Source organism: Drosophila novamexicana, unplaced genomic scaffold (genome assembly GCF_003285875.2).
Source record: "Drosophila novamexicana strain 15010-1031.04,08,12 unplaced genomic scaffold, DnovRS2.1 tig00000770-arrow-pilon, whole genome shotgun sequence".
Classification (NCBI taxonomy): Eukaryota; Metazoa; Arthropoda; class Insecta; order Diptera; family Drosophilidae; genus Drosophila; species Drosophila novamexicana.
This window is the reverse complement of record NW_020824821.1, coordinates 959,598-976,829: the sequence shown is the minus strand read 5'-3', so window position 1 is coordinate 976,829 and position 17,232 is coordinate 959,598. Positions and strand designations below refer to the sequence as shown.

Genomic DNA, 17,232 nt, shown 5'->3' with positions numbered 1-17,232 from the left:
AAAGAAAGGGAGAGAGACAGCAAGAGAGCGAGGAAAAGAGACACGAAAAGACGGAATATTAATAAACCTGAAATAGTTCATGTTTTCCAATCGCAGCAAATCCATAGAAAGTTAACTATTATTCTCCTTTTTATACCCTGAACTCATTAAAAATGGGTATAAGGGTATATTGTATTTGTGCGAAAGCCAAATGTATGTAACAGGCAGAAGGAAGCATCTCCGAACCCATAAAGTATATATATTCTTGATCAGCATCAATAGCCGAGTCGATCTAGCCATGTTCGTCTGTCTGTCTGTCTGTCTGTCTGTCTGTCCATCCGTCCGTCCGTCCGTCTGTCCGCATGTATGATGGCAAGGATCTCAGAGCCTATAAGATCTAGAGACTTGAAATTGTAGTGCTCTTAGCTCCCGCGCAGATATCGATATCGACATCCTTTTTTTTTTTAGCAAATTGGGTAAATAATAAGATCTAGAGCCACCAAACATGATATGTTGCTTCTAGAATATTATAGATATTTCAAGTATCTTTCATATCATACCTATCGCCACCTCCCCGCTACCACCCCAGAGCTATAAATCAAGTTAATAACCCAACTTTTATTGCCAACCAATTTTAACCACAATTTAAATGCAATTGACTTTTTCAGAATACACAAATATTCTATGGTACAATAAGATATACTGTAGAAAATTTCATAAAGATCGGTTAAGAAAAACCAAAGTTATATGCAACTGCGCAATTGAATGGGGCAGCAGCTTTAAGAATTTCTGTATACATGTACACACACAAATTCATGCGCGTCTGCTTCGCATTTTAATAGCATGGTAATTGCATCTTTTTTTTTTGTAATGTTATTTTAGTTCCTTTTTTATCATAAGTACTTAATTGTTGGTGTGGCTGTTGAGTAGAGGCATAGCAAGTGGTGCGGTCTGTCGCGAGTTCGAGACCTGCCAAGGGAACTTTTTCTATTAATTTATTTGGTATTGGAATATGAGGGTTCAGGGTATCCCCTAGTCGGGAACTCCCGACTAGAACCTCTTACTTGTTTTTTTTTTTGTATATATGTTTTAACAAAAAAAAGCCCACCAAGATGCGATATTTATGAAGAAAAAAAGCCCAATTATATGCCTTTAAAAATATGGAGAGTAGAACGGTAAGATGTCAAATATTTCGTTGTTTATACTCTACGATAATCTAAACCAAATTTGGCACCAGGAGCTGCGAGATATGCTCAAGAAAGATTTCGATATAGATTATTTGATCGATTTTATGAAAGCGAGTCAAGTTATCGATAACTTTAAGCAAGCCTGATCTACGTTAACATTAGACCAAAGCACTGCATCTTTTTTCTTCACATTTTTTTTATACTTTTTAAAAATTGCATTCTCATCCAAACGAACATATTGAATTTAATCGCACACACATATTATACAATTTAACTGAATATTTTACAGCAGCAACTCGGTCCAAATGTCAATTTGTGTCATCGGTTGGGAACGCTGGCTGACAGCGAGCTACTTGAGCTATGGCAACGCTCAGTCTAATTAGAAATGTGTCATAAGGAAGCCGCAGTCAATGCCAAGACAATAGAAAAATGCCAGCCACAAAATTTTTGATTGACAAACGTCTGTCAGAGAAACGGGCAAAGAGCACTGAGGGACAGCAGGCGAATTGAGAGTCAGTCAAATGACAGCCACAGTTGCATCTTGAGGAATGGGATTCCAATGTACTCAGCAGAACAAATGGCTAACAAAAAGTGCATGCATTTGTTTGGAACAAAGGCTGAACAAACATAAGGTGCAACCATTAAATGAGAAAGCTGCATGGGTTGACATCATATGAAAGATAAAGGAAAAGATTAAATACGCTATAAGAAAATATGGCAAGGGTCAGGAGAATACCCTACCTGGTGCGATGTAGAAAAAAAATCTAAGCTGAAGTTCGGTCTATAAAATCAAACTCAAGCCCTTACATGACCCTTTTTGCTAGTCCCATATTAATAGCTGGTGATTATATATACAAAAATCTTTTATTTGTAACACAATTCAACAAAAATTCTGAATGCTGCATGTGTAGGGAAACCGTTAATAGCTGCTCGTGTAGTCATTTAATGAGCGCCCATTGTGCGAAATGTATCTAAAAGCAGTCACAACAAATGCTTGACAGCAGGCTTCAAGGGTTAATGTGGCAAGGGGCAAAGGGCAGCAATAGCACGCCTTAATAATGAGATGCACAACATGCACCTGAAAAGATCTCATCTTCATCTAATACTCCACCCACACACACAAACACACACACACACACACACACACGCACGCACGTACACACACACACAATTATGCAGCTGCCATTTTGAATCGTGTAAATTAGCAAAGCCGCCTCTTAAACGCACTTTGATGCAGCCCCTGCACCGACCCGGCGCACATTCTGCCCAACGGCACACAAAGCCTGTCACAAATGCAGCTAATGCTGATTATTCCTCTAGTTAACATAAGCGGCCAACAAAAGCCGCAAAAGCTGGCCCGCAGGCTTAATTAATAGCCAGGCCATGAAAATAGTCCAAACTTGACAGGTTTTTGGCCGCGTTTTTAATTAAGACTTACGTAAAACTAAAAATGGTTAGGAGAAAAAAAAACAAACAAACACAGGAAACAACTTAGATTACAACTTGTATTACGTGTGTGGCTAGTGTCGAGTACTTGGATTATATTTTTATTATGCAAGCGCATTCATTGGCCAATTTACGGGCATTGCGCCAACTTTTCACGCCTCAATGGAGCGCATCGTGTTTATAAACAATTTAAATAAAACAAAAAGTACAAATTAACTCAATAATAACAACAGCAGCTAGTCAAGTGCATTGGCAAAACAGAAATACATTTAAACTCGGCTTGAACTACTCTAATAACTAATGAATTGCTGATGATCTAAGAGAGTAAATGATTGTTCATCTTTACAAAACCCTTTCAAATGCCAAATAAATAAGGGTAAAACACCTTTTGAAACCCATTTTGTAATCAAGGCGAGAACATGCATCCTGTGGGCCGCTTTCTCTAATGCAAGGGTGGACCCCTTCCCCTCGGACTACAACGTTGCGAAACAGAGAATATGACTTAAACAAACTAAATGATTTCGCGGCCTTGCCCACAATAAATTTAGTGCATCAAATCGCATTTCCACCCTTTCCACAAACCAATGCCTCCATTTTCACCAAAAGAAGTGAAAAGAAAAATGCAAGGGAAATGCGTTTAAATCCGCTCTGTTGCTAAACAAAAAGGGGTTTCCGCGATTTTTCCACACTTGCATGTGGAATTTTCAAAAACCCACGCCTTATCATAAACCTAAATCACTTAAGATAACCACATAAAGTCCCGGTCTGTTCACCAGTCAATCAGTCAATCAGACAGTGAATCAGCAAACATGCTTTAAATCAATCTGTCAGCCAGTCAATTAATTATTCAATCAGGCAGTCAGTCAATCCATCAACTGATCAGTCAGTCAATTAATCAATCAATCAGTCAATTGATCAATCATTCAGTCGTCAGTCAATCAATTAATCAATCAATTAATCCATTTTTCAATCAATCAGTAAGTTTGAGCCAATTGCTTACAAACTTATTAACATAGTGTACATGCCCTAACCGCGCTAGCGTATACACACAACACAACAATTGAGAAGGTTAAATAAATAGTGTTTCGAGGTATGTTTTATGCAAACAATGCCGAGCCTCTGCAAGGTTGCGCCTCAATTATTGTAGCAGAATACAAGAAAAAAGAGTTTCCCTCCAAAAATGAAAAAACAGACTATAGAAGTCAGATTTCAGACTTGTCTAGCGTGTAGTGTATCCATATAGAATAACTCGAACTCTATCAATCGCTCAGATTTTATCATTAATAACAGTTGCTACACAAAAAACAATGAAGTTGACTCCTTTACACGACAGCAATAAAAAACCATTAAATATCACTTTTCATAGCGCTGAATTTATTATTTTATAGATGGAAAACTATTCGTTCATTCGATGCAGACGATGGCAAAAAACTAGACACAATTTCTGGCTAAATGTAGCGTAAATAAAAAAAAGACCCCGAAAACAAGGGTTAAGGGGAGCGAAGAGGGGGGATGATAGCGATATGGAGTGTGCCCACAAATTTGGCGATAGTTGATTGCGTGTCACACGCAAGAAAGGGGCAAGTGGGCAGGGGGGAGGAGGGGCAGAGGAGCATTAGCAGCAACAGTAGGGTGCACAGGTTGGGTTTTTATGAAAGCAAAAATATATATTTTTATATATATGTATATATATATATATATATTTTTTATATATATATTGAACTGCGACGAGCACCAAGAGCTACGTCAAAGTGGAGAGGGAGGGAGTTACCAGCGCACCGGTGCATTGAAGAATATGGCAACGCTATTAAAATTCACTGAGCTGGAATACAGGCAATAGGGGGAGGTAGGGACATGGGAGGGACTAGGTGATGCCAAATGTAGCTGAACCATCAGCCTGTGATATGTATATGTCGAGTACGGACGGGAGCGAGGAGCGAGGAGGCCCGCATTGAAATCTATGACTGCCTGTCGCCAGTTTATATGGGCAACGCCACGCCCAGATGAACATGAAAGCGGGGAGAGGGAGGCACACACATAAAAGAACAGAGAAAGAAAAAATACCAAATGAAGTCGCTTGACAACTGAATGCAACGGACGTTGATTGCCTGGTGCCGGCATTAATTATTTACAATATGGCAGGGGTACGAGAATGTGTTGCAGATATGGCAACACTGGCAGCGCACAAAAGTATGCAATTAGCATTTGGCGTGATTGTTTTTTATTTCCCCTTTTTTTTTGCCCCTCCCCCTCAGTTTTGATGTTGATTAGGGTTTGCATTTCGCAGCGAAACTGGGCCAATTGTTGTCCACATTGATTGACATTTGTGCGAGTAATTGGCGCAATTTGCAAGCAAAAACTAAAAATAATAAAAAGTTACTAAAAGTAGCGAAAAGTACTCGACTAAATACCCAGCACATCATCTACAGTTTGACACAAAAAACTACTACCAAAAATACTACAGAATACTAAAATTACTATAAACTAATATAAATATACGATAAAAATACAATAAAACTTTATAAAAATACCCTACAAATTACTTTCACTTTAAAACATTAGTCTTCTTTAAATTCTAGAGAAGGTCCGAGAACGATAAATTCATTCCTTAAGCCACATTCCAAAACATCAAACGAAACTTGTTCCAAAGTAAGTATATTTGTAAAATTGATTATAAATGCTTGAAGAAAAGCGTGTTAAATTCTACAAAACCATATTAGATAAGGCTCAATGCTTCTCAATATAAAGCTATGGCTTATAGAAGCCACAATGTAGACACCTTTAAAATCTTGCTGAAACTTTATCAACTATATCAAAGGGCACACATTTTTAGTGTATTTGGTGAGAGTTTTGAGTACCTTCGAGTGCATATTTCAAATAAATAAATACAATTAGGATCTATTCACACTCAAGTCCAAGTATTGATTTCCCGCCTTAACAAATGTCAACTTTTGCAACGCTTTTAACTTTTGCCTTTGCCAACTTTCAACTCCCAAAAACCCCAAAACAACCCAACAGCTCACCCAAAACTGTCAACATTTTATCAACTGTTTAGCTGTGTGTGTGTATGTGTGTGGGTGTGTCTAGATGTGCGTGTGTGGTTATGGAATCTTTGCTTGGGTCGCTTCCATCTAAAATTCAATGAAAAACTTTAGCACACATTTAAAGTAACCATGTAAGCACTTTTCCCACACACACACAACCACATACATGATCCATTATATACATGTGCAGCGAGAATCTGCTCGAGCCCAGTACTGTGGCTTTTTTCAGTCAGTACTTAACATGCTTTTAGTTTCAGTTAAGCTTTCTGAACAACAAATGAGTAACATCCAGAATCCACACTCTACCAAAGCGGGGTGAAAAAGGGTTTGAACGGGGGAATGATGGGGTGGCGGATTACCGCACGCCCCTTCCACAAGAAAGCCAACAAATTTGTTAAGCCGGCAAGCAAGGCGTAGCTGTGGGCTGTTGTGGTTAACCGTTTGCTAATGAGCCAATTTAAATTTACGGCTCAGTGGCGTCATCTAGCCGGAACCCAGCTCTAACTAGGTGCTGCTCCTAAAGCTGCCACCTGACAAAGGCAGTTCTTTTCGCTAAAATTTCTTTTTTTATATTCATTTCTTGACAGATCTGTCGCAACTTCTCAACTCAAAGTGAAAAGCGCAGCGGCCAGCACAGAGCCAAGTGGCATGGAAAATGAAATGCGCAACAACTGTGGCCGGGCCCTCAAGTCTGCAGCTGAAAGCTGAGGCGCGCTTTGGAGCTGCTTAACAAATCTCGTGACAGCGCCCCAAAGTGGCCCCGAAACAAACAAACAAATGGTTAACAAGAACTGAGCCAAGTCATTGACAGACTGCGAAAGAAATAGGGAAAACCAAAAAAGAAAAACTACTTTATAAGCATGAAAGTCAATGGAAGTGCGAGCGAGTCGGCAAAAACGAAAAGTTGAGAAAAATATAATGCAGAGAAAGTAAAAACCGAGCAACTTCTTGCGTCTGGACGCTTAATTATGAAGCTTGTTAACTATTAATGAAAAAGTTGTTGTAAACCAGGGGCAAAAAATAAACTCATAAAAAAATAAAATAACAGACTAAAGTCGACAACCAGCCAAAAGAGTCGAAAGCGCCAAGTTCTTAACACAAGAGTTTTGATATGGCTTGCAAAAGAAAACATTTGTGCAGACATTTTAAAAACAACAGATTTAATTCAGATTATTCGAGAAATGATTTATTTATAGTGGGAGATATGATAAAGGAACTCTGTAGACTCTGATATAAGTTAGCTTAAGTCAAGTAGAGAATCAGATTGAAAGATATATTAATAATTTTTCAGGTATAGAGAATTAAAGAACTTCTATGCAGGGTTCTTACGATTAGTAGGAACTATTAGGCAAAATTTCTTTCAAATTAAATCTTTCAAATTAAATCAAGAGATCTTTAGAATATGAGTAGAAAAAGAAGCTGAAGGCTTTAACGGCAGGTCGCCGCCTCAAATTCGCAAGCTATTATTAGGCATGAAGTATAGGAAACTTAAATCAAGTATATTTTTATACCCTGAACCCATTAAAATTGGGTATAAGGGTATATTGTATTTGTGCAAAATTTAAATGTATGTAACAGGCAGAAGGAAGCATCTCCGACCCCATAAAGTTTATATATTCTTGATCAGCATCAATAGCCGAGTCGATCTAGCCATGTCCGTCTGTCTGTCCGTCCGTCCGTCCGTATGTATGAACGCAAGGATCTCATAACCTATAAGAGCTTGAAATTTTAGATGTAGGTGCTCCTAGTTCCCGCGCAGATCGAGTTTGTCCGATAATCGATAACTTGCACCGTTTCCAAGCAATCGATAAAAATCGATATCGATATCCTGTTTTTCGGGCGATTTTGGTAAATAATAGAGTCACAAAACTTGACATATAGCTTCTAAAATAGAATACATATATGCATTTGATGTTGGAAGAAGAGGGTTCAGGGTATACCCTAGTCGGGAGCTCCCAACTAGAACCTCTTGTTATTATTTTATATATGTATTATTTTGAACTAAAATATTTCAAGCCCTCAAACATATGAAAACAGATTTCCTAAAAGATTAACCATAGGCAGGTCAAGGGTTCAAATTCAGCAGCAATTAAGCAAGAAGTTTAGGGAGCAAAGAAAATGTTAATATTCGAACTCAATAAAGGATTCCTAAAAGACCTAAGTATTTTCCATAGGCTTTATCATAAAATTAATGATTAACTATATAAAATATAATATTTTAATAGTTTATTATTTTCAAATCGAGCGACTACTTAACCTTAGTCTCCTCTCCAGCCCCCCACATGCAATACAAATGAGCAAGCAAATGAATTATGGAGATAAGGGGTGAGAGTGAGGACGAGTGGGGAATTAGGGTTAGTAAGAGGACAGTTGGCAGTTTTTCATGGATTTTGGGTAACTTTAGTAAATAATTTGGCTTTAATTAACTTGCTGACATCATTAGAGCCGGCAAGCAGGCAAATGGCAACAGTTTGTCAGGCAGACGAACCATTTGTCTCGCCTCACGGAAACTGTGTGCAGGAACAGGAATCGCCGTGAATACCCGAAGTTCTAGCATATTGACAGAATATTCCCCGCCCCAGCGAGAAATTCTCTCCGCTTGTGTGTCGGTGTGTGTGTTAATTAAATAGAAAAATTAGAAAAAACTACGTCGTAAATTCCGTCGTCATGTAATACAACACCCTCCCCGGATGAACTTATCACACTCCAGGGCTACGGAATGGCAGTCGGGGTACGCTGTGGGCGTTGCCAGACATGCAAAGGACAAGAGGAAGTGCACGTCGGGGTGCACGGCAGTGTGGCCCCATGGTGTGAAATCATTTGACGACGTCGCCTCCACACGACGAAATTAATCAAATTAAGCTGCCCGCTTTCGGGCCCAGACACGATGTGATCCGACGCGACGGCTTGATTAGCCCATAAGTAGACAATGGCCATGGGATATTCGAAATTTCTCAGCAGGTTGGCAGCGCCATTTGTTGTTGCCTGTCATCGATGTGAGGTTAGAATGAAGCAAGTAATATTCGCAGCTAATTGAGCGTCATGTGGATTGTGGGGTTGCCAACTAAGTACCATTGTTAACTGGTTTGCAGAGGTCAGCTGGTGCTGCCAACTTGTTTTTAGAAAACGTCAAGAACTCTTGAGTAAGCTAAATGAGGTTGCACATAGGAATAAAGTGCTGCCCACTTGCTGTAAAAAACACGGCAGCTGTTGTAAATGCAGTGCTACCAAGCTGCTGAAAGCGTAGTGCTGCCCATTCACAGTGTTGCCAATTTACTTATTTTCTGGATCAATATGGATTTTTTCAGGGCTTGGCAATTCAAATTTTATATCGATTTAGCTTATTTTTTTTGTCAATTTGTGCTAAAAAAACAAATTCAAATATTTTTAGCTTAATTCCTTTGGATTCATTCACTTTTTTAAAGCGGCAGTTGGCAATACTGGTCGGGTATGGTATTCATATATAGCTAACAATAGACTTTTACAGATATTAACATCTTCTTAGGAAAGGCTAACCATTCAGCTTTGTTATTCACTTGGCCCACTTGGTCCGTAAGACATATCAATCCTAAAGCTATATAGTTGCCAGCTTGCTTTAAGCTAGACTTACATTTTTAGTAAAATGTGAAAGATGAACCCTTGCCTTTGAAGACAATTCTACTAAGCGCCGTTTGTTTGCTACAGCGTTGCCAACTTGCTCAAATAGACTTTTTTAATAAAGAGTTTTCAACTTGCTTTACAGTAAAAATTTCCTCTGCAGAACTCACAAGTTGATTGCTTTTACAGCATTGCCATCTTCCACTAAACTAGTAAAAGGCTAACTTTACAGCGAGTTGCACATTTTAGGCTGCCCTCTTATGTAATATCTCAAAAAATCAGCCTATATCGGAAAATTAAAATATCGCCCCAAATTGCGCAAGTTTAAATCATCGATTTGGATTTCTGGGCACTTTCACTGCATCATAAATTAGAAACTTGTGGGCAGCTTGTAGGCGTTCAAGTGCAGTCAAGCCAGAAAAATTAAATGCCAATCTTTTGGGCACCCACAAGACTTTCAAGAACCAAAAAAAAAGTTTATATATATATATATATATACATATATATATATATATATATATATATATATATATATATATATACATATATATACATATATATATATATATATATATATATATACATATATATATTTATGCTACAAATTGCATTTGGGGCGCCGCTTCGGTGCCCACACGCGACTGTCGCAAGGAAAACGACGCCGTTGACAGAGAAATGGGTCTGCAGGGCGGGGTTGGACCGATGTCCTGGCAACGACAAATGTTTCTGTTATCAGTGAACCATAATCACAAAGTGGTCTTAGGCGCTGTGCCTATGTGTGGGTGGGTTTGGTTGTGGCGCTGCTCGCTTCGCTTGACATTTGCCACCAATAAAGCCCAATTAGTGACGGCGGCCCCCGCCGAAATACGTCTCAGTAATTCGTTGAACGGCTTTCGGGTCTGTCATCTTTCAAGTTTGCGGGCACGCAAGCTAATTAGCAAGTGGCAAATAGTTGTCAACTGGAAAAGGCGTCTCTATTAATTAGTCGACCACTTGGCAAAACTTGCCAACCTTTTGTGTGTGAATACCGTGCATAATTTTGCCTCAAAATTGGGTGCTGCCAACTTGTCGCCTCGCATTGTGCATATTTCAATTATAATTTTTGATGAACTGCTAGCAATGCAAAGGATAAAATCATGATGTTAAAATTGCTGCCAATTTGTGGCAAATTTCTGGCGTTGTCAGCTCAGGCGAATTATTGAACTAGCGAAATGCTAGTTGATATTCTATTTGAACTTCGAAAGCAAAAATTTTCTTGTCTCAGCGTCTTAAAAAAAAAAAGGCTAGTGTTTGTTCATAGGTATCAAATAAAGCCCGCTTTTGTGGCGTTTTCCAACTTGAGCGCAACTTAACTCAAACCAGTTGAGATTTAGAAGAAATGTGTGACTTTGATTGCACTTTATGGCTGCAATTGAATTTACCCAAGTGGCATTATAATGTGGCGTGCGGCAAGTGGCAACTGCCACGCATAATTAATTACGCACATATTCGCGTGCTAATTAACGCTTAATTAATTGCAATTTTATATGGCAAAAGACAATGCAGCAGATGATGCATATGTCAACTGCTACGTTTTATTGATTCAAATGCAATTTTATGCAAATTTTTGCCCCAGCGCCAAGTACGCAGCTCGCACCACACGAACATTGAAAACAAATATTATAATTTGATTTATTTTCAAGTGCTGAAAATTCGGATTTGCTAATTTGTTGGCGAGAAATAAAAAACAACTAAACTATGCAAAAAAGTTATGTGTGTTGCAAAAAGTTGTTTTGCATAAATAAAATATTTTTTTATATAAAACGGCTACCTCAGCTGTCCTGTCCCGGCCTAAATAATTGCACAGCTCTTTAATGCGAAAATATTATAAATAAAATATTTTGCATATACATTATTCGAGTTGAAGCTTAATTTCTAACATCTCATGGAGTTTAAACAATAAGTATACAAGTGAATGTGGAGAATGTGAAGCATGTGAGGGAGGGTTACCTTTACCCAACACTAGGTGAGGATAATGCATTCCTTATTAAATTGGGTTTGTATGGTCTGTTTTTTATGACAGTTTTAGGGTTTAAATAGGGTATACAAAAGTGTGGGCATACCAAAGTGCAAAGTTTTAACTCTAACATGCGAGAGAAAAAGTCAAATATTCCTAGCTCTGTTTATATACGAACTTATAAAATTCAAGTTATTCCCAAGAAATCAAATGCTAAAATCTATATCGATACAAAAATGTTATGCCTGTTGCATACATTTGCACAAGAGCAATTAACTTTTCTGATAAAATCTCTTTTTTTCCTTTGTTAAAAATTCCTTTCAGCCACTTCGTCAGCTAATCTATTAACCAGCTTAAGCTAAAGCCGCACTGACTATCAGCTCAAAAGATTATTTACCAGTTAAGCCAAAGTGAAGAAATACAACAATATACAACACGAAAAAAATTAGGCCTACTTTCGGATCAAAGCAAATCCAGTAAACAGGCAATTCCAGTGAATTCCCAGTGACTGATTAGCAGACAAAAACGCAATCAAATGAAGCGAATCAAAAAGGAAAAAAAAAATAAAAAAAAAGTAAACAACAAACATAAAATATTAAAGCCAAATTAGAGTGTAACAAGAAGTAAAAGTAATCGCATATGCCACACCAAAGTTCCGCCTCAAAACTCAGCCACATTTATAATTACTTTTATTGAGTGAAAACTTGGAGGTGTCTCTCACTCTATCTCTATCTTACTCTCCTCTTTCTCCCTCTCTCTCGCTCTCTCCCTCTCTCTCGCTGGATTTTCACACTTTGCAATAATGCGCCCCGAGAAATGAACAAAGTTTTTCCGGGTAGGAAAAGAACTTGTCTAAAGCTGTCGTGTTTATTTATATACAAACTTTGCTGCGATTAGTTGATAGTTAGGCGTAGTTAGCATCAGTTCTAAAAGCAAACAGCCATGAAAATTGCATCAAAGAACTTTCATGATTATGATAAAAAATATTTTAAAAAAAAGTTCTTGCAAGCGGCTTAAAGAGACTTGCATTTAAAAAATTAGTTTGGAAAATAATTAACTGACGCCGATGAGAGTTTGATGTGAGTTTTATTATATATCTGTATGCATATGTATAATATATCTGTATATTTCTTTCCGTCTGTATGTCCTTCTGTCTGCCTGTGCGTATATATGAACGCATTTTAGAATAATTGCAATTTCCAATATTATAATTAGTCTTAAGACTTGGTTTTATTTTCTAAATTAAGTATATATATTCTTGACCAACGTCAATAACCGAGTCTATAAAGCTGTGTCTGTTTGCCTATCTATCTATTCATCTATCTATTTTTTATGTTTAACAATTTATGATTAACAATTAATTGTTCTCAACCTTCTTTCACTTTATATTTAATATACATCGAGTCTCTATATTTCAATTTATTTATACATATTTTTTTAATTATATTGAACTATTGAACTTTGCCCCGTGCCGCAACGATAAGAAAGCTACAAAAGGAGCGTCTCTTTCCAACCCTCTTTCACTTTAAACGCGCGCATTTTTAATGCCAGCGATGTGCAATGCATTATTATATACCATATCATTATTATATTTATTATTATGCACATATCACGCACACTATATACTAAAAGAACGAGAAAAAAGGGGAACGAGCAGCATTAAGCACTGAGCTGTAAATAAAACACGTATGAAGCGAAGCATATATGAAATTATATAAAAAATATAATATTAAAAAATATGTGGAAAAAAAAAGAAATTGGCTGCACAAAACGACGATAGGCTACAATATGTTGCCGATAATGGATAATGCGCCTCCATTATAAGCCCCAACCCTCCAATCCTCAATTATCCCTCCTGTCCCGCTCCTTTGTCCACGAACTGCTCTTTTAATGCGCCAGCCAGCGTTTATTTTTTTCGTTCATATTTCTTTGGCGCATTTCGTGCATATTTCTTATTAAATGTCGTCGATATTAACACCCCACAAAAGCTGACGAATTGCATGCAAAGTGGGTAACGCGGAGCGGAGTGGAACAGAGAGGGGCAGAGTGGGGCAAGTGCTGCACGTGTGGTATTGTATGACGGCACAATGCAACGACTGCGACATGAATATGCAATAAATATATATATATATATATATATATATATATATATATATATATATATATATATATATATATTGCAAAATGGTTATGCAAGGAGGCTCACGAAGAACGGCGTTGTTATATTGAAATTTAAGAAAAGTAGGAAAAAAATACCTCTTACAAAAAAGCAAAACAGATTGACTTGAAACATATTTCCCCATCCTACGCACTCATCCATACAAATGCACAGCAAATGACCATTTAATGTTTTTTTGACAAATAACATCCTTGACATAACTATTTGACATCAATTTGAAACAAAAGTAAATAAGAAAAAAATTGTATACCATGTATAATAAAACAAAACAAGAAAGAGGTACTAGTCGGGAGCTCCCGACTAGGGAATTCCCTGAACGCTCTTATTCCAACATCAAATGCAGTTTTTGCTTTTGATGTTCTCGCTAGCTGCCCATCCAATTGCGCAGTTACATATAACTTTGGTTTTTTTAACCGATCTAAATGAAATTTTCTACAGTATATCTTATTGTAGCATAGAATTTTTGAGTATTCTCAAAAAGTCAATTGTATTTAAATTGTGGCATAAATTGGTTGGCAATATAAGTTGGGTTATTAACTCAATTAATAGCTCTGCGGTGTTAACAGGGAGGTTGCGATAGGTATATAATGAAAAATACTTGATATATATATAATATTCTAGAAGCAACATATCAAGTTTGGTGACTCTAGCTCTTAATACTTACCAAAATTGCTCAAAAAACAGGATGTCGATATCGATTTTTATCGATTGTTTGGAAACTGAGTAAGTTATCGACTATCGGAAACAAACTCGATCTGCGCAGGCACTAGGAGGACCTAAATCTAAAATCTCTAGCTCTTATAGGTTCTGAGATCCTTGCGTTCATACATACGGACAGACGGACAGACAGGCAGACGGACATGGCTAGATCGATTCGGCTGTTGATGCTGATCAAGAATATATATACTTTATGGGGTCGGAGATGCTTCCTTCTGCCTGTTATATATATTTGCATTTTGCAGAAATACAATATACCCTTTTTACCCATTTTTAATGGGTTCAGGGTATAATGAAAACAAAATATTTCGATAAGCTAAAACAATTGGTTTTTGTGGAGACTTTTGATATTGGATAACAGACTAGTTTGCATATTTATTAATAATAGAAATAAATAAATGAAAATTGAGAGTACCTGCAGCTGAGGCCTTGTGAATATATACATATATTATATATTATTTAAATATATATAATATCATATGCATAAGCAAATACTACAATATATTTGTAAAATGTTTTTTGAGTTTTCTCTTCTTAAACTCCTCAACTGCAAATTATTTAGATCTCATTTAAAATGTAGCAAACTTAACTTATTCCAAGCCTCAGAAGCCGAGCTTTAAGTTAGATTTTTAGGGCATTTAAGACGCGTTATACTTGTATAAATATATATAAGTTCTGTTTGAGCTGCATTTCTTATGACCAATGCCATTACATATGCATTTGTGGGAAGACCCGCATGTGCAACTAGACATCGAGTCGCACTTTCCGGCGAGATGTATTCGGGGAGCAGCTGCTCAAATGGCAAAGAAATCATTATTTATAGGCAACGGGAGGAACACACAGAACCACAGATCAACTGGCAGACAAACAGAGACGGGCGCAGAGAGAGAGAGAGAGAGAGAGAGGGGGGGGGGGGGGGGGGGGGGGGGGGGGGGGGAAGGGAGCGGAAGACAGTGCCATTTGCAGACAGGACACATGGAAATGAATGCAAACTGTTGCCAAGACACACGACATGCAGAGACCATCAATATAAATTTCAATATGACCAAAAACATATTTGCCATTACGAACGAAAAAAATGCTGGCAGACCGCACAATCAAAGGAAAACGCCAGCAGTCAGAGAAAATAAATAAAATACCAACAAAAACATATACTGCACAACTCAAGCATATAAATCAATTAAATGGCAGATAAGCATAAAAGATAACCTCAACTATAAGCAATAGTTAGCACATATCATTATTAAACAAAGATAAAAACTATTCAAATATATAAAAAGGCTAATCTTTAACTTATGCATTCGCAACCCCAAAGAGTTGTCTAAAATACTAACTAAATAGCCAAAATGTTAACAACTGCTTTAAAATATATTTCTACTCTATATATTATAAGCATGTTTTTGAAAAATAGAACAACTGCAGAAAAATACCACAAGTAGAAACTATCCTCCGACTGAAAGCATGAAAAATACTAAAAACATTGCTCGAGATTTGAAATTTGTTGTATAATACTAAAAAAAAAAAAACGAAATATAACAAGTAAGAGGTTCTAGTCGGGAGCTCCCGACTAGGGGATACACTGAACCCTCTTCTTCCAACATCAAATGCATATATATATTCTATTTTAGAAGCTATATGTCAAGTTTGGTGACTCTAGCTCTTATTATTGACCAAATTGCCCAAAAAACAGGATATCGATATCAATTGCTTGGAAACGGAGCAAGTTATCGATTATCGGAAACAAACTCGATCTGCGCGGGAACTAGGAGCACCTACATCTAAATTAAAATATTTCAAGTCTCTAGCTCTTATAGGTTCTGAGATCCTTGCGTTCATAGACGGACGGACAGACAGACGGTCATGGCTAGATCGACTCGGCCTATTGATGCTGATGATCAAGAATATATATACTTTATGGGGTCGGAGATGCTTCCTTCTGCCTGTTACATACATTTGGCTTTCGCACAAATACAATATACCCTTATACCGATTTTTAATGGGTTCAGGGTATAAAAATATTGTGATAAATAAATATCACAAATTTCTTCTGGACCGAGAAAATCTGGCAAATTGAAAAATATCAGATTAAAATACCAAAAATACCGGACAGCGAATTGTGTGCGTATATTGCTTAGATGCTTCTGTGCTTGCAAGCATACACATAAGAGCGAGACGTCATTAACTAACTGCAGTATATGTATGCCAGCTCAGAGCTTGCAACACAAGAAGAAGAAGGCAAACAATGGCGTGCATCAAGCGTGCCCCAGAGGCGACTTTGCCACATACCACTCCAAAAAGCCAAACTTTAACTTTAAGCGTAATGACATCAGCTGCCGCCTGTGCCCTTTTGGGGCTGTTGTTGTTGTTTGTAGCATACACTCAGGCGCAAGTGGCAAGCGGCAAGTGGCGAGTGGCACGAGTAGCCAAGAAGCGAACCACAGGTCAGGCCAAAAGGCAAAAAGTGCAACGTAAAAGTTGCAGCTAGCAACTTGCAACTTGCGAGACAAAAACGACACAAAAATTACAGCAACAGGGGGCAGGAGAGAGGGGAAGCTGATGCTGTTGAATGAATGTGTGTGCATGTGTGTGTGTGTTTGCGATAAAAACGGAAGCGCAGATTGCACCAGCACCAGCAGCGGCAAAAGGCAACAACCAAAGTGTGGAAATGTCAATTTGCTTGTGCCAGGACTCAATGGGCAGAGAGGTGTAAAAGCTAAGAGGCAGTGGGCCGGTGGGCGTAACCGCACCGGAAGATGGCAACGGAAAGTGCAACAGCAATAACAACAACAACAACAGCTGCAGCAGCAGCTGCAACAACGTGTATTGATTTTCAATTTGACGCCGTAAGATAAAAAGCCAAGGCGACGGAGAAATGGCATTATAGAGGTAGCAAGAGAGAGAGGCTGAGAGAGGGAAAAAGAGAGATACAGAGAGAGATAGAAAGAGAGAGAGAAAGAGAGAGAAAGATATATATAGAGAGAGAGAGAGAGAGAGATAGAGAAAGAGAGAGAGAGAGAGAGAGAGAGAGATGGCTATAAGTTTGAGAGCCACTGTGCGCAAATGAACGGCCAAAGCTTAAAAGCAATT

General features: G+C 37.9%; 1 protein-coding gene and 1 long non-coding RNA gene across 2 annotated transcripts in view; one reads left to right on the top strand and one right to left on the bottom strand.

Moving 5' to 3' along the window:
• The window catches only part of LOC115763872 (maternal protein pumilio-like), a 74,435-nt gene that overhangs the window by 25,443 nt on the left and 31,760 nt on the right, over positions 1–17,232 (bottom strand). The gene's annotated exons all lie outside the window — the stretch shown is intronic.
• Positions 5,376–6,622, top strand: LOC115763875. Its single transcript, XR_004017961.1, has 2 exons — positions 5,376–5,453; positions 6,244–6,622. It is a non-coding gene; the product is annotated as an uncharacterized LOC115763875 (long non-coding RNA).